Source organism: Bombus terrestris, chromosome 15, assembly GCF_910591885.1.
Source record: "Bombus terrestris chromosome 15, iyBomTerr1.2, whole genome shotgun sequence".
NCBI lineage: Eukaryota > Metazoa > Arthropoda > Insecta > Hymenoptera > Apidae > Bombus > Bombus terrestris.
In genome coordinates, this window is record NC_063283.1 from 1,292,827 (window position 1) to 1,312,842 (window position 20,016).

The 20,016-nt window shown below is 36.9% G+C and overlaps 1 protein-coding gene across 2 annotated transcripts in view; it reads right to left on the reverse strand.

The window, feature by feature from the left end:
* LOC100645775 (glutathione S-transferase 1-1) overlaps nt 1-20,016 on the reverse strand; it is a 97,460-nt gene that overhangs the window by 70,013 nt on the left and 7,431 nt on the right. The window lies entirely within an intron of this gene.

Genomic DNA, 20,016 nt, shown 5'->3' on the forward strand with positions numbered 1-20,016 from the left:
CGATACAATTTTTCCAACCACAATGGATATCAACAGGAAAAATATCCTAAAAGTCAGATCCAGTTATTATTGTACTATAAATAACGATAAAAATAACGACTAGCTGACTCCATCTTCGAGCTGCTGCCATCTTCAGATGATTCGCTATTGTTCATTTTCTACGAGAATGTAATGCGATCTGATAACCCGGAAAAAACGAAGGACCAATCTGGAAGTATCGATCCTTGTTTTCTGACTTTCTTATTAACGAACTTTCTTATCTCTGCCGTATTGTGTTTTACGAATCATTAAACGTTATGATATTTTTCAGGAAAGCCATTTCTCTTCGTATACATTTCATTCAGTGCAGAATTAATTACATTCCTAAAATCATTTGTTTTAATATCATAAAAATTTCAAGTTCCATATCGTCAATATTTTCTACATCTTCAACAGCTTTTACATTTATTCGTAGTTTCTCGTTGCTTTGTAACAGCCATCACATATTTTCAATATTTGTGTTTTCTAAAAATTGTGTGTATCGAAGAATAGTTTGTTCAAGAGAAAATATTACTGCCATAACGCATTCTACCCAGCAGACTGAAATATCGATCTTATCAGATTTGCTGAATATTAAAATAAACGTTCAGTCTAATTAGCTGTCCATATATCGATAAAGTTATGAAAATTGCAGCAAACTAACGTACCCACCAAGGAAAGGAAAAGAATAACACGATAATTTGCTACGTTACAAGAAACCATTAGCGAAACAAGTTGAAAAACGCTATTTCCAGAATAATTTAGATCAGTTGGAAATTTAGATACAAAACACCGTTATATCACTCTTATCAATGAACCTGGAACGATTTTTCCGAAGGAGGACGAATTTACGATCTTTGCATATTCAAGGCCAATTAATTTCCACTAGTGGTCGTTTCGGCGTCGACAGAGTTTTCGAATACAGCGTTACGAGTAGTAATAAACAATAATGGTATCAGCTTGGTGAACTGTGAGCGCGAGCGTGCAATCTCGACATGCGATCAAAAGGGAAACAACGTTGGACAATGTAATTTAATGAAAATCCAGAACCAGCACGAACGAGCAGATTCATGCAATTAATAGTTACTAGTTTCTTTATCATCTTTTTATTCCGCGACTGAATGTGCGTTTGCTTCCTGTTCATAGTGTTCCAGGCGAACGCATAATTTTCTTTATCGTTTCTTCGCTTTCTTTACCTTTATTTCCGCATGCTTCGGGGCACGTTCTTAAATAAGTTACACCAATGCGCGGGGTTGGTAGAAATTCACAATTTACTGGGATAACAAGATAGGATAGCGAGATCTCAATTAATTCCGCAGTTACTATAGTTGGTGAGTAGCTAGCCAACTTCCGTAAACGAGCTCCGGTTCGTGCACGTGGTGACAGCAAATATGAAGATAAGTCGTTCATTAACACGAAACGGACATTCAGAGGAAAATGTCGAGAATTGCACCGACGCGACGTAACGAGACCCAGGGTTTCCCGTCGCGAAACCGTATCAAACCGGCAAGGACGAAGATTCTCGGACTGTTGCTTCGCGGGGACTCGTTTAGAATGGTCCTGACCCACCAGGTAAATTAATATTCTCCGACGGTCTAACAAGCGCCGGAGCGGATGAGTAACAGGGGTCTTAAATTAAGGTTTTTGTTCGCTACAGCCTATCCAGAATCAGCTGGTCGTTCGTTGCTAGTTGCGAACGACATCCCTTCTCTTTTTTTTCTTTTTTTTTTTTATAGAGTCTACTGCATGTTTTGTCTACTTTCAGACACGTTTTAAACAGCTTTCCAGCTTTTGTCTTTAAGGTAAACAATAGGGTACAGTAAATGTGGAATGAAAGAAGAGGAAATGGAGCGAGATAGTAGTTAGTCCAACGTTGTTCGGGCTAAGTTCTGCAGCTTATGCACTTTCCCCCACTTTATTGACGTTACTGTAACGTAAAAAGCTTGGACACAATGGCGTGTTATAGGAAGGAAGTGTGTACTAAATGAAGATATGTATTTAAAAAGTACGTACTAAATGAACAGAATCGTTTCTAATTATAGGTAGTATCGAGATAGGCAATATAATCATGTGTAACTTTACGATAGTCTCACGGTATCGATTGGTATGGAACAGATTGTAAAACTAGTGCTGGTGGTAATGTAACGGATGAATTTTCTTCACTCAGTGCACCAGGAGAAACTAGTAAACCTTTATTTTGTTTAAATTAAATTTTATGTTCTCAGGAGTAACTAACAATGAAAATAGACGCAATATATTTACTCTAATATATTTTATATATTGTTAACGTAAGATGTTGGAGCTTGAAGTAGCATAGATCAATGATTAGTAATACATGCGAGCAAACTGTCTAACGATCAGTGAATCGACGAGATCTTCATTATCTATTACAACACACACTCGTTTTTCATCGCGCTTCCTATATTCTACGTGCATTATAGTAAACGATATTGTGGCAGTCGTTGCTTCTACGCTTGTCGCATGGTGATTTCACGAACACGCGACTCGAGCTTGTAGAACATCTCTCGAGACACTGATACGAGGTCAGTCTGGCACGGCAATAAAATTCCTATCGACGTAAATTCTTTTACGTGATTTCACTCTGTCGTCGTCATTTTAATATTTTTCGATGCTCCGTTTATTATTGCGCGACATGAAAATTTACGAATCGCTATCGACCTTCGCGAACTCTCGTGACTCGTACGAAATTGACCGAAACAATAGGAAAGCGAAGATACGTTGCATGAACATGTTCGAGTAAATGGAGTTCGTTTTATACTATATACGGCTATAAATCGCTGGTGCTTGTAATGAGAATAATTTTTTACCCTACGAACGTTTGGCGTTACGTGCAGTTCGTTTCGTATATGGATAAACATTAGTAATCAAGGTACATACAAATGGGATACCAACCACCGAGACGATTATTTCTAACATCTTGAATTTTTATATAATACATACATATAATTACGCATTCTCGTTCAGGTAACATCGCAAACATCAACTCCCAAAAGAAATGAAATTCCTTCGTTTACTGAACAAGCACGAAATAAGAAGGCATGATTTCCTTGCAAACGGAGGTTTTAAGCAGTGGCCTAATTCTGGGTTCGCATGAACGTGAACTCTCTTTAGACGTCCGTTCGCATTCGACTTTTCACCGGTGCTCCTTGCAATTCAAACGAGGATCAACGATAATAGGCGGTATTCCGTTCGATATAAAGTGTCTCGCGTTTGTCACGCGATCGTCTCCCTAATAGTCTACAATGAAAGAAAGAACCGGCCCCTTCTTTTCCCTCTTTTTTTCCACTTTTTCTGTACTTTCTTTCTTATCAAACATTGTGTCGCGAAATAACGAGGGCTACGTTCAAGTTATTGGCGACGACAGCGTGCGTTTTACACGAATGTTTTTCATTACACACCGTGTATACAGAACAATGTTGCCCCGACAATTGAATACGTGTTCCCGCACGAGTGCGTGACAATATCCGCGTAAACGAGAACGTGCATGCACACCAATGTACGTGCGCATCTGACGATGAAGCCCCGTCACACACCAAAGGCCCGAGCTGTACGACGCCACGCGTTCCTCATAACTTAGTGCGACATAATGCAGCGCGAAACGCGAGCAACCAGGAAAGTCATTGGCGTCATCGATCAATCCAACGCACAAAAGCACGGCTTTGGAGCACATTCTAACAATTACGTTGCAAATACGTCCGGCGTGAACCTCGTTTTTTACGCCATCACTGTGAAGGAAAATGCTGTCGTGTTCAATTCGCGAGTAGGTGCCTGCATAATACGAATACGCTGGATAAGGGTTGCAAGGTTGTCGTCGGCCTTAGCCTGTAGATAGGCGTTGTAAAATGAAGGAGAAACGGGGAAAGGTACAGTGACTACAAAAAATACTTGTACACCATTTATAGCATTTACGTTAAGCGTACTAGTATTACGTACGAATTAATTAGGATCAAGTATACAGTATTAAATTTCGTACGACGATAAAAATTTGATACTGCGAAAATGAAATGCATTTAGAATCTGACAAAACGACGTTTCGTTGGAAGATCGATAATGTGCATATCATATTTTTCCGTTATATCTCAATTACATTATTATTATTATATTTCATTTCTACTATTACGGCACTACAGTTGCAATAAAAGGGCATATTTCTTACTATACTATTATACTTATTTAATTCGTGTAATTAATTTCCTTTGCGTCCTTATTCAAAAGTTTCAAATATTTGGAAATATTTAATTTATGCACTATACTGTATAACACGTAGACGCGTTTTAACGTGTCAACTGGAACACCCAATGACTTTTCCTGTCTAACGCCAACCAACGTGGTATGTACATCGTAAAATATTGGAGAGCTTATACAAATCCGCTTTAGCCATGCGAACGCAATTGTATTCTAAAGTTGGCCATCCGTATATGCTCACGAGCGAGTCTGTACGCATTTTCAACTATACTGACAAGTTGTTTCCATATTGTGATATATGTAGTACGCGAGTTATATGAATTCATAGAAAGGAATATATATTTATTTTGAAGAACCTAGAAATTACATATCTCCTTCATGTACCTTTAACTGAATTATATTCTACGAGAATGTTTCGCCTTTCAGCTTAGCAATGTGATTTATTTTAATAACTCGTCTTACGGTCAAAATAAAAAAGGCATTATAAAGTAAAAATATACGTTCTTTTAACGAATATCGGAATTTTTTAGACCTTTCGAGTAATTGGGCAAAAAGATGTTGTTCGTTAGTACCTGATCTGTAACAAATTCATCAAGACACTTTTAAAGTATAACGCTATCTCACGATTTGTGTTACGAACATTTTAATCCTTTTACGACTCAAGCTAACTATCGTACAAGCATATTTTCGATTGATAATACGTAAATCTATTTCCTTATATATCTCGAATATCAAAAACCTTTTCTTAAATAATCTAAATAATATTTGCATCGGTATAGGTTTTATGTTACTCATGGATGACACAAACCTAACCAGATCTTGAAACACGTAACATACGTAAACTCGAGGGTGTACACGCACATTTGATAGATGTACAGACAAATGGCTTTCATGTTGTGATATGTACGCACGCGCATACGGGAATGTATGTTACAGAGGCTAACGGCAATGTAAAGCTCAGCCGACTATACGCTCGACACGCGTCATTGAAGCATACACTAGCAACGTAGGATGGTCAAAGCGACGTGGAACACAGATACTTGATGTCATTTCGCGCTTTGTTGGACGAACTTTTTACAGGCTGCCATTTCTTTGTCACGGAAAGCGTGTGCCTCCTATATCCCTTCGTCGGCGACTTGTCGATATTAAAAGTGCCGCCGCTCGGCACAGTGCTAACACACGTGGCAAGGCAGATATCTGAAAGAACTGGAACTTCTGCATACCTCGATTAAAAATGTTATTATGTACGCGCAGTTTAAAATGCATACAATAATTTCCGATTAATATTAGTTTCTCTATTGTTTTGACCGAAATCGCTGCAAGATAGTGTCGCGATGAAAAATATGACGATACTATGTACATACGTAGTAGAGAAGAATAAAAGTTATTTGTATATTTTTCTAAAAATAGCGATGAAATGTATATTTTACGAACGAAAGATGTAATAAAAGCAATGAGTCCAATTTGCAGTAAAACAAGAGTATAATTTAATATGAAATAGATTTCCTGCAATGTGCAATAAACTCAAAGTAATTTTACACATTGTCGAGAGTACCGAAGTAAAACTGTTTTGTATTGCAAAATAAAAATAGACGTTCACGAAGCGCGGTCAGCGAAATTAAACGTTATTAAATTAACTTGCAACATCCAAACAAATCTAATTAACCTGCGACAGATCCATGTATGTTACAAATAAATGATGACCAATGTCGAAATACTTGAAAGCATATCATTTTGTTTTCTAAACACGAATTACTTTTAATTAACATTAACTAACTGCATCAATTAGTTCCGTTCTACGTGTGTTTAAAATAGCAATTTTTAACAAAAGTTTAATTAAAATACCATGGACTTTTGGATATATGTATACCATGAAATGCAAATTTCGATATTTGGATTATTGTATATTTAAAAGAAGTCGTAAGATTCGTTCTAATAATCCTATGTTCATCTTACTTAAAAATCAACACATGTACGATCTACAATTGTTTCGACGTACATTTAGAAAATTGTACTATCATAAGAAAAGAATATACAGAAATATTTGTTAATTCTTTATATCCTCACAAGATTTCTCACACAGTAGTTATTCTGGAATTTTTATTTCGCCAAACTTGTTAGGAATTTAATATTTTCTCTGCTAATACAAGATCACTGCGATTCCGTTTCACATTCATTCCAGCTGTGAAAACAAGGGTCTTGCTGGTAAAATTAAACTTTTTTGCGCGAACTAACTCGTAGAAAGTATGAAAAGACGGTAATGAACAGAGCGATGAATACACCGACATTATGGAACAAATTTTCGTCGAATTCGCTATGCATGCATGCGAAATTTCTCGACAACTTTTACTAAGCATTATGTATATTTCTTGCACTTTCTCTTTCTCTATACAGAAAGTTTCCAATTAGATAAATTAATTACCAGGGAAATTCTAATACTTGGGTGTCAACGAAGACAATAATATCAACGAATTCGCTAATGATCCATTCCATAATCTAGTCGTTCATTCGACTAAAGAACTTGATGAAGAATATCGTATAAAATCGAAAATTCAAATCACACAAGTTTCTCACGTTCGATCTCTGCGTATCATGATTCTTCGAGGAAGAAAATAGACGGCGCTAGTAATACAATATCTCGGTCGTATAATTATTTACACAGTCTAGCATAGATCATGTGAAAAGTACAGGTATAGAAGGTATAAATCTTTATGTGTCGAGACTTACATTGTTCTGTAGATTAATATAGGTGATATATGTACACAAATTGCATGCAGTACTTATAACTCGGATGTCATACGTTGCCTCCATAAATATGCTAGACGAAAGAATGGTAGCAATTATATAATAAAAAAAATAGAGTATCGTGTCGTGTGTCTATTTCTTCTTCTTCTTCGACCTATGGTAGGAAACCTACGGTGCTTGTACATCATTGTATTTATTATAGGATTTATAAACTAATCAGCTAGTGGTAGTGAACTACATTTCGTGTCACCTAGCATTATACTTTCAAATAATTGCAAAACTTTAATTATATGAATATGAAATGTATAGATTTTGTCATAAAAACGCTTCTTTGGGAAATAGGGTTTTTTTAACCACTGTATATATTCCATTTCTTTATACAAGCTACGATAAAAGAGACATAGGGCCTGGTAGCTCATAGTATTCACCGAGGGAAGTAAAAAATGCTTAATCAGTGTTAAGACTAAGGCCATTTTAAAGGCCAGAAGGTCAGCAAATTCAGGCGACAGATGCGTTTTATAATACCCAGCTATCGAGCATTTGGGTAAAACCCGGGAAAAATCCAGTATCCAGCCTTTTTTTAGTTATCTGAAATTTTCATTCGTTGTCACGTTCCAAAGGTTGTGCGTGTATTTTTCCATTACATAAATATCGGAGGTCTATAAATATTTAGTGAACGAGACAAATCTCTGCGTAGGTTCTATTCGTTTAGTCTCATTTATAATAACGTAAATTTGCATAAATACCCTTGCTGTCTAATCATAACGAAATGTTGGCTGATCTTGGGACACTACTTGATCCCAGAGCGAAGGAGAGCATCGGGTTATCGGGTTATCGCGTTAACGCTCGTACGGTCTATCGACCGCCTGTATACCGTTTGATAAAGTAGCACGTATGACGTACCACGGTGACACGTGTATTACATACCCGTGCAAACATGCGTGTACGTATATACGTATGTACATATGTATGTATGTACGTACGCATAGAGCTGTATAGAAGGGCGTTTGTGCATGTCGAAGTCGACTAACCTGCTCGGGATGCTTAACTCTTCAAAGCGATGTGTTTGCGATCAAACCTTACTATTGCTGTCACATTCCACCAAATAGTTAATATTACTCTGCAAATTAATCCTTTCTGCTATTCGTATTATTTTCTTCAACGTCCTTGCTACCACAAGCATTTTCCCAATGTTTATTCGATGTTATAAATAAACAAGAAAGGAATATTTAGTATAAAATTTGTTTCTTTCGGTAAAAATTTAGTTTACATGATCATATCACCCTACATTATCATCTTAACTATCACGTTGCCTTGTCACATCACGGTGAAATGCAAAAATCAGCGAATACAAATTCACCTTACCATTTAATAACAGCCATGTCAGTTACGATCACGGGATACAGCGTTTGCCAGAACTATTCTTCTAATTGAAACACGGTCGTGCTCGAATGAGCCGCCACGGTAGTAAGAAACCATTTTCCTGCCGCGTTTTAAATTAGTCCGTGGAAGCGGCCCAGACGGCGGGTTGTCCAACGAAAGAAGGTCGTTGCTTCGTCAGTTGAACCTGTCACGGCATCGTTTCTTATTTTACTCGTGACGAAGGTGCCACCACCCGATTTCCTCGGATAGAAATACAATAGAGCATCCGGCACCCAAAATTCGTTATCCATTATTCAAATAAATATATACTTTAATATTGAAACGTTGTACTATTCGAATATTCCTTTATTCGACGAGGATATCTGATAATAGCAGATGGTTCTTTCTATTAAAAGATACTATTATTATACGTCCATTTCTAACAATATCAGTATAGGTATATAAAATATAGGTCCATTAGTAGGAAATTAACAGAACTAACATTCGATAAATATATATTCTAAACTCATCGATAGTAACAGATTTTACATCAAGATTTCACAACGCCTTTACCCTATTAGAGCGAATAGACCTATAAACAGCGAATAAAAATCGTGAGAATGTAGCTTTTCACGCCGAAAATTTATGTTATATGGAGGCATCGATAAACGTTAATCAGCGAACTCACAACAAATCAAAAGGCAATCGCACGAACTTTAAAATGAAACAGAAACTCGTGGTCTTTCGTCAAGTGGACAGAGACTAATTTTCAGCGTTGATTCGCTCTGGTTAATGTGTTATGTCAGCCGAATGAAAAGTTCCCTGCCGGATCAGGCTTGTAATCTAAATATTGCACCGGATATTTTAGCCGGTTCTCTGGTTTACCTTGTTGCCCGCGAAACGAATATCCTCCGCTGGAAGTCGACACACGATCCAGCGATTAATTCGCGGCCTTCCTTCGCGCTTCGTTCTCCTGCGAAACTCCTTTATCAGCAGTTGCACGCGAGCTACCGGAACGATTTCTCCCGTTATGGGTTTTCCTCGATTCGTTGTTTATTAATGGCATTCTCTCTTTTTTTGCGCGCCACCTTCCGTTTTCCTCTGTTTCCCGATATTTTATTATGGTTTAGCTCAAGTTGTAATGGTTTCATTTGCTCGACTGAAATTGAATTTGTTCTTGAAATATTAAATACTGTCATTTTAAAGAATAGGTACTTTTGTCTATTATTAATAACACGTTTGAAATTGTATCTATTAATTTTTTTGATTCAACCACATATGCTGATGCCTGAGGAGTTTTCAAATCTATCAACAGGAATTATCACATATCACACAAATATTTAGTATCGTGCGATAGAAGAAGAGGCGTAATGGTCAAATAATCAACAAATTCCATCTTATGGATCGAACAATGGACCGATAACACAACAAGTATATTGAAGTAGCATTATAGAAGTTCATTTTTCTCAATAGTAACCAAGAAAATTGAAAGTTTGTCCACAGTTTTTATGGCTTCTATGTCTCTTCAGCTGCTGAATTACCTAAATTTTTCAACGTTAGTAAGTAACGAGGTAGACTTAAATTCCTCTAGTGGCATAAACCATCGAACTACTATTCGTTTGCTGTTTCATTTCGTGTAAAATGCGCACAGCATGGTCGTCTGTATTATTGTTTTCGCTGATGTAGAGCCACTCCATTAGATCAATTTTATCACAGTTACCACTTGTCCCGTTCTCTTTTATTCTCCTGTCTTGTTCGCGAACTTTTTCAGTTTCGTTCGATAAAAGGTTTTTCTATACTTTTTTCAACTTTTCAACGGTCGGCTCCATTATTGAATCAAGGTATTTGTCATCATGTAACCATATCTCTTTTAAATCAATTTCTTTGCGTATCCTAAATATATTTTGTAATAATCAAAAGATGAAAGAAATTTTCAAAGCAAGTTTCCCCCGAATAATTGTTCAAAACAAATAACGACGCGCTGATTGAGCAAAGTGATATTAGAAAAAATAGGATCTCCGTAAATTTACCCTCCCATTACAAAAGATATATGCGGGATGCGATCTAGCTTTGTCTGACAACGCTATAGTTTCTGTTTTAATTGACGTGTTTTAATTGGCAGCCTTTAATCATCGATATGAAAGCATTCTCCATTCAGAAAACCGTTATATTGTCATTTTGGCGATGTTCAGAATTTCTATTTCCCCGGATAATAAAATGTGAAAATAGTATTGCATCGAGACGAAAAAATGCGATAACATGATTTTTAATATAATTTTTAAGTTTGCAAATAGCAGATTTTTCTGGCAATATCTTCCACGTTAAATCTATTTCGTATATTTGCTACTGCGTTTTATTATTTAGTTAGATATTGTTATGCTAAATTGTGATTACTAAAATTTTAGTTTGGCTTTGCATCTGGAATCACCTAGTTCTCACTCGAATCACGATTTTTAACGTGACCTGTGAATAAATGTTGCAGAATTTATCGATTTTTGGCGATTGATACTTATGCACAAACAGATTAAAAAGATCCATCCGCTCGTTATAAACTGCCATACCAATATCAATAGATATCATACTTTATCGTAAATCGTATTGGAGTAAACAGCCTGAAATCCCGAAATCCTCAACGTAATCTGCAGATAGAGATCGTTTTATTATTTCATTGGGACAAAATGCCGTTGATCTCGCGTTGGCTGGTTTGATCCAACTACGATTACCGATATAATCTTTGCGCAGAATCGCTACGGTTTGATTACATTAGTTATTACGTTGACAAAGCCGCTCCCTTATTCCTGACGCACCGATTCACCTAGAGACAGATCAAGGGTTTAAAGTGCTCAATGCGACAGGCTGTAATGAACTATTTCGAGTGGAAATTAGATTGGCTCGATGCTAAATGGAACGCGACGTAATTGCGTTAGCAGCGATAAATATTAAGCGACGGGTTTCGCGTCGACCTCGCCGACCGACCGAATGCGTGAAGGCCCACGAAATTATTGAAGAACCTAGCTGGACGCGGTGACGCGTGAATTACGTTGCGCTAACCGGCAGAACTTTGTAATAGCTTCGTGTTAACGACAATTGCGTTGCTGATATTGATCTTTTGCATTTTGCATAGTCGTTTTCAACGATAGACATAGAGGGAAATAATACACTGCCCCTTAAGAATACGTGGTCACTTGATTATTTTCGGAGAAATGTAATTTAATTACGAAATTACAGATAGAAAGACACAGCATGATTTTATCCTTTATTGGAACTGTCGTGCCATATTATGACACGATAAAGCTTAGTCTTATAAGTTAATATACAATAAACAGACGAGATAAAGAAGGTTCTTTCGACTTGACGGGCTATGATGATCGATCGTAGCGGTAGTATTTTTAATACTGAAATAAATATCAACGAATAAAATGAGTATGCTCGACAAACAAACTATTATAAAGTTTACTAAAAGGACATACGAAATGTTTGTTGTTGAACAGATTTCCGGCAGTACAGTTTCCACCTACTCTACTATATGCACCTCACAACTTTGATAAACAAAACTTTGCTAGAGACTAGGATCTAGGGATTGCATACTTATTAGGGACACAGCGTTTGCTACGTAGCGAGTTTATTATACTTCAATCACTATTGCGGGTGAAAAAGCAATATCTTTAAAAGCGAACGTTACCAGCAAGAATGAGAAAGTCCTGTAACGAGGAAGAAAGTTTCCAAAGTTTGTAATCCTCGTTTAACAACGAATGCTATAGAGTAACGTGCAGTATTTTTAAATATCTTCCCCTACGAAATAGCATACATTTTTATGCAACGGATTAGATACATCATTTTTATTCAATTATAAAACATAACTCGCGCAATATTTATTTGTGAGATATTTAAAATGTTATCTATTTCGATGATTTAAATTTTGGATACAGAAAATTGAATTTAAATTCAGTTAGTACGAAATTGTATATTTTTATGGAATCTTGTAGCAATCTTGTATTAATAAACGCAGAGACAAACAATGCTCGATATTTATTTGTTTGTAGAAATTTATTTATTTGTAGAAATGTCAACTCCATAATATCCAGTTGAGAAAATGTAGAAAAAATAAAATCACCAACAACAGTAACAAAATATACTGTTAGTAAAACAATCTACCTTTCAATGTTTCACTGAAAATACTGAATGTGCAGGTTATTCCACAAAATTAAAATTTCATCAGGTATATGAAACTTTAAAAATAATAGAAAAAATAATCCTTGATGCACTAAGAAACATTGGTACCCTTAGCTGTTTTTAATTCGACGAAAAATAAAATGGTAAACGAATATTTTCATCCAGTTGCGTAGTTAGAGTAAACAATTAGTCTCGTTAATTTAGTTGAATTAGCTCTACTTCTGGGATGAAAAATCACATAGAATAGGAACAATGCGGATAGACGAAAGGGGGATTGGATATGTGAATGGGCCATTTCGTTCGTTTTGTGAATAGTGATGGGAGAGTAAAATCGATGGTCTGATTCGAATTATTACCGATAAATAATAGAGCATAAACGCAGGAAATATATAAACTCTCGTTTATTAGGGGGATCGGTCTTTATGCACAGATATTTTCTTTTTATTCGGCTGTTCGAATTATTAACCGATATCGGAAGCATTATTTGTCTTGGCGTGTACGGCTCTTCTATGCTATTTTACGCCATTACGCAAAGACAATGTGGCAATAAACTATCAGATAATTAAAATTTATCGTTACTGTTATGCGCGTTATGTGACCGTTAAAAATGCCTTCTTTAATTTCGCAAGCACAATTCTTCATCGAATATCCGATAAACTAGGACCATCACATTATATCGTATCGTACGCGTTCACAATTAAATTGAATTATAGAGATAATCCGCTTTGAGTACCTTCTAAAACTTATCATACTTCGATGCTGAAAGGATTCCTATATTTCGGTTAATGTACTAATGGAGAAGAGATTAGGATGTACCTACTAATTGGATCGAGCATCAAGAACATCCACGAAGAGTACAGTAATATTTTTGCTGAATATTCAATTTATACAAGGGCTTGAAACCTGCATCTTGTGTTTTATTCGTATACCATTTATGCATCGTCATGCCGATGTTATTCATTACGAAACGAGTACAAATACTTCATATTATTCGAGTATTAAAATATTGAAATTTAAGCGAATTCTTTGATTCTTTTGGTACTAGGTATAGTTCATTCATGGTACAGGCGATCGTCAACTTCAGCCGCTATAACTGCTGCTATAGCCGTAGCTCGCATTCGTCGACTATTTCTACTGAATAGCCTTTGTTTTCACTACGTCATCAATTATCGTTTGGCTATTGTGGCGGTGAAAGTCAGACAATATAAAATTAGTGGTATTTTTCCTTGCGTAGTGAGTGCTTGGTATTGCTATACAATTTCCATTAAACATAATTAATTACGACCATTACATAAGTACAATGAGTTATAATTTATATATGTAGGCGCAATTAATGTAATTAATGTTAAACGGTCCTTCTCTTTTCGAATATATGCGCGAAATAAATTGTCAAGTTGCTCTCCGCGATAGAATTTTTTATACATAAACGGATACATGAACGGAGGATACAAAAACTGCTTTAAAAAAAAAGGACTTTGGCATCGTTTCGACAATTCAATTTCTTAATTAAATAATCGTTAATACAGGCTCGCGCACGAAAGATCCAAACGTGGTTTTGGCTTTAATTAATACAAGGTACGACGCACTGGTCCAGAAAGTAACGTTGCGAGCGATGAAAAAATGTCGAGCCGCCCGAATCTTGCCTTCGAATGCAGCAAGAATTTTACAAACGTCCCTGACGATTTCAATTAGTCGTTGAGCTCTTGTGCGGCGCTTCGACTGTTCAAACGTTTGCCCGCTTTAATTAGTTCGGATTATCAAAGTTACCATTTCGCCTGACTTCATTCGAGGCCGAGTCTCGCGACAGGTAGCTCGTTGACCCAGAAACGACGCACTTTCAGCTACGTCCCGAATCTAAGTCACGACCGATTAAAATCCACTCGAGTCGGCAGCGCGCTTTCAATTGTCCAAATGCGATTCGATCGGCCGTACAGAGGTGAACTGAAAATTCCGAAAATCCCTGTTTCTCAAGAATCTCCTTCTTCGAGTATCTCGAACATCAACGATAGTGCAAGAGTGTCGCTAATCGGTAAAGTGCTCCCCTTTGTATCGACCAGCTCTTTCTTTTGGAGATAAAGCCTCGACGGTGCGACAGCATTTCGCTTTCACAATGAAAAGTCGGCGAGCAGGGTGGAAGCTGGTCTCATGAATCCGGTCGACACGTCGACAAACGTATCGACGCGAGAGCCTGCTCGCCGTGAAGAAAAAGAAAAGCGAGAAAAAGAGCCTGGAAGAGTGGAGAGCGTTCGAGAACAGACAACAAGAAAAGATCGTGGAAAACGGAAGGTAGCCGCAACGCGTTCGGCGGCGCGAACCTCCAAACGCAGAAGTGTCTCTCGACCCTCTCGACCTGCTCAACCCTCTTGAAACGTGCAACTTGGACCGTAGATCGTTTTTGCCTCGCGAGAAATGGCGAGCGATTTCGGTCGAAGAAGGAACGGCGCGGCGTCATTCGGTAATGGAGTTAATATTTTAGCAGTGAGACACGAAGGAGGGGACTGGGCCGCATTACGACGCCGTTTACTTCGAGAACGCGACCGCCCCCGAGACTTCTTCAACCCTCGAGGGGAAATGACTAAAGAACTTCCTCGAGGAACTGGCTAGGGGGTCGCTCAGGGAACAACAGTCGCATACATTTTACGTCTGTTTCCATGACAAACGTTACGCGGAATTCTCTGACACTCGGCAGAACGAGCCGCGAGAAAAACAAAGTGCCTTTTCCTCTATCCTATTCCTTCGCCCACGAATTCTCCTTTCCTTTCCCTAGCGAAACCCACGTGTTCCGGAAGACGAGGCGGGAACGGGACAACTGTTTGCGAATCCAGCCTGGCACGTATGTCAACCCTTATTTCTTTCCGGGAAGATGCGACAACACGCCGGTGGTTCAGACTTTGCCTCCGACTTTCACAATTTCGACGATCCGTTTTGCCATCGTCGTTGTCAGCTGGCGTCTCTCCGCGATCGATTTACGTCGACAGCCATGATAAATCAGCCCCGATGAATATTATCCGACATCTACTATATGTATGCCATACATGCTGTTCGCGTAAATCTTCAATGGAACCAGAATCGTTTCTTAGTTCCTATTCTACTGCAATTTGAAGAGATTGGCATATCCTGAGATGGTTCTAGTTACGTATGCAAATAGTTTCTACCGTAATAACTCAAACGAGATTTGAAGCAATCGATTCAACTTATACAAGTCCGAATGAAAAAAGTTTGTAGTTGCCAATTTCTAAGTTAACTTGTATAAACAATCACGCGATTGATTGTAATTTTGACTTGTCTGCATAGACTGTGGACGTAAATTGGACATGAAAAGACTGATCAATCTCGTTCGATAAAAGAGAACTTCGATCAACCTCGGTCAATTTAATGCACCTTCAATTAATCTTTGTAACATTAGCAACCGATATTAATCGATAAATCAATATTGTCAATTCACTTCTCATCTACGCAAATTGAACTTAAAGTGATCGTTTACAGGTTCGCGCACCAAGTATATCGACGATAATGTTGCAAGCTTGTTAAAGTTGTACTTGTACGGTTGAAGAGAACATGCCTGCCAACTTCATTATCTTTTTTCGCTATTAATTTACTACCTGCGTACAATCTGCAATAACGTAAAATATAAAGTATTTACTTTAAAGTATAAGGTATTTTAATTTTTAATGTTTATGAAATCTAGCGATGTTAGATAAATGCAACTAACTTAATTTTATTGACCACGGCTTTTTAAATGGTAAACCGAACTCTAAACTAAACTCTACTTATACATTCATTATTTTTACAGTGAATCAATTTTAACTGGAAAGCTCGTAAAAACACTGTGAAAATTGGCTAGCTGATATGAAAATTAAACATAAACACGCATTGTCCTTCGATCTATATTTTTTCCGTTAAAATGGTAGCACGAAACATTATCATTTACATGAACATAATTCATTTATGCGAAAAAAATACATTTGTTCATATATATATATAAATTTACACGAATATTTGGTGGAAGTACGTGACAAAATATCGGTTTCACGCTAAAGCAAGCTTTTAACCCTTTGAGTGTTTAATCCGTATGTCGCCGCACGTCGTATGAGCAACCTGATATGCTTGAAATAAATACTTTACGTCGTAAAAGAGATTCAGGTATTAAAATGCATTATAACATGTACAACTAAATAAATACAATTTTTGGAAACAAATACATTCTTCGATATTCTTAATTTACATGCTGTAGATTTAACGCAAAGTTATTTTATTGAAATTTTACTAGTTACTCAAATAATATAAAGAAACCAAACGTAGATTTTTCAGAATTATTAAAATAAAACAAATTTCACGAACTAAAAAGTTTCCAACGATATGAATGATTTACAAGGGAAGATTCCCAGGCCGTAAATTAAAAAAAAATTACGGAACTTAGGAATACGTATATAGTACATAATATTCTTTCGCTGCCCGAATTCACTGAAAGAGTGAAAATTCGGCTATTCTTCGATTTTGCGTTATAACTCGCTTTAAGATTGACTTTAAACAAATTTCTACTAAATGATATATTCCTAATTAAAAGAACTAACTTTTGTCTGAAAACTGTTTTTCTATCTCCTACAGTTTGCGAGTTATAACACAAAATTCATCCGCTTCGGGTGTATTTGGGCAGCAAAAAATAATTGCGTAATATATACCTATACATTCTCCACATATTTCCAGTTTCATAATTTTTTGAATTTACGAATTGTGGTTCGCCCATTGTTAGATAACGCTATGAGAGAAAAAGTACACAAATAGAATATAATATTTTGCAAGAATTGAACGTTATGGTTTAGTATATTTTAATCTATCGCTGCTCCGGGACGAAATATATAAAATTTGCCTGATTCAACGCGCTAATAAACATTCGCACGAAACCAATATTCATCAGTACGTAAAAGCTTTGATTCTACGATGAAGGTTGCTTTCGTGACTTTCTATTTCTCAATGACCATTTAGATTAAGATATGAAATAGGTGGCTGTGAGGAAATAGCCATACCGGTAGCAAAAGGATTTCGGTTGTCGTAATATTTCGCTTTTAATGTGGACCGTTACAGGAGGGGCGAGTTATAAAGTAAAAAGGCTCGTTCGTCTGTTCTGCCTGGTTTGTTCTGGACGCGCCGTGGCTACGAACGCTCGCAGCGATGATCTCGCCGATTCGTTTTATCACCCGTGATTCGTGACGCGAGATTTTAAGATGTATGATTGCAATTTGTTCCTGCCATTTGTTCGTGTGAGAAAGGAAGGTTTCGTTGGATTCGTTTCGCAAACTGTGGTTGAAAATTGTTTAAAAAATTCAGACGTCAATTTACAAGCAAATATATCGTAAACTTAAAGTTTAGAAAGTTAATTAACGAAGATTCTCTTGTGTAATGAAAAAATCGGACATTTGTTAAATAAATACCACACATTTTAATTCTCACGTTTCTTTAAATTATTCAGAAATTATTCCAATTCGATGTGATTCGGCATGTTAACTAATATCTTGAAAATTGTACGTACAAAACGGTTGCCATTATGAAAACAAAAATCTGAATGATCGTGAGACAAATTAAAGATCGCCACTGCGCAGAAAATACGAACGAACGTTCGTAACTAAACGTGCTACGAATCCAAACTCTGCACAGGTAATGAAAGCTATTTCAACACAGAACCATCTGTTTTCTTCTCGTTCTGCCGTTGGCTGCTAGTTACCGGGTTACTTATCCTGTTCAAACATGGAAATCCTGGCAAGCTTTAAACGTCGGCCGTCAATCGGCGTAACTATTGCAGAAGGAACGGATCGTTCTATATCAGAAATTATAAAATAAAGACTAACTTATGACAAATAACCTCTTTGTTAAATTCAAAGACAAAAGAATATATCAACGGGGAAGGTTATACACAACTGAACAAATATAATTGCACAAACAAATTTTCCTTCGAGATTAGCCTCGGGAAACGATTATTGCGAATTAACGAAGATATCAAGAGATACTTGCATATAACGTAGAAAAATATCAATTTTATGAGAAGATTTTCATTTTTCGGCGAAGATAACCGCTCTTTCAGAACATAATTTTAAAAAATGATTCTTTATTCCTTAGTATAAGCTTCGAAAGTACATGCAAAATTTCAGCCAATTTTAGTTAGGATTCTTGAGTTGTAACCCGATTAAGCTTTTAGGCTGGGTATAAAATCTTTTCTACGTAATACAGAGAATCTTAAAACGTGAATAATACTTTCATGAAAAATTCCCGATCGAAGAATTCCTAATGAATACGTCGAGTTAAGTTAATAAAGATCGGAATAAGAGTAGTAATAAGCAAAATAATAAGTAAGAACAATAAAATACCGCTCATAAGGTAAGCTGAATATTTACGTCACGGATCAAATAAATTGCTTATTATAATCTTCAGGAGACGACAAGAATCTTTAAATTAATTATAAACTTCCGTTCATCAGTTACAAAATTCATAATCACCTTCTATCTTGAAGAAGAGTTTAGTAGAAAGCGTAATGGAAGAAGAAGGCCGCAGGAAATGAATAAAAAAATAGTCAGTGGTTTTATTAATTATTCATCAGGCGTCGAATAGAAGCATTCAGAGTACGAATTTAATCGTATAACCGATTCGTAAGAGAAAATGGAATAAAATTGCATAACAGGTAATTGTTACTTAAAAATGGTTATCTATATCGATGATCCCTGCATATATCCTTGGGATTGTTCTGGCTTGAGCATTTCTCTTCAAAGTTGAAAATTAAAAAATCATACTCTGAAAACGTTCGATTTTGTTAAATAACTAAGACGCAAAGTTTTATCTCAAGTGCGCCTTTTTACCTTTTTATTTTTTCTTTCCTAAAAGCCAACCCTAAAGCTGATGTCGCTGATTCGGAATGCAAGAAACGAGACCGACTAGATGGAGGAGAATAGCAACGAAGCAAATTGTTAACCAGCCGCTATATTTATGCATTTATTTATTAACCAAGTTTTATTTGTCCCTCGGGCGAAATAACGGGCGGCGAAAACAAGTGACGCTGTAGAGCGACAACTCACGGCCTGCCACCGCCAATTGCGACGATTCGTTTTATCCTGCGACGTCCTCGATCCGTCTACGTCGTACGTCAAGGCATGATAAATCAGTGTCGCGTTGATGGCGAGCATCGCGCGGCTGATAGGCAACCGTACCACGTCGTTTCTCCGTTGTCGATTCGCAGTAGTCGCGAAACCCTTTCTCGTCCCTCACTTTTTACCATTTCTTCCTCTGTCGTTTGTCCTATCCTCTATTTCTCTCTCTCTTTCGTTCGTTCGCATATGTTCGCATTCGTCTTCTTGCCTTTTCTCTCACCTCTGCCCCACGCCACGCCATTTCATCTTAGCGAAAAAATTGGAAATACGCGGCAAAGCTATTATCGCGGCAGATGATTAGACCGAATACCATACGCTAAAAGTAAATTGACAGAATACGAACAATCTGTCGATGAAAAGTGGACCGGCGAAATTG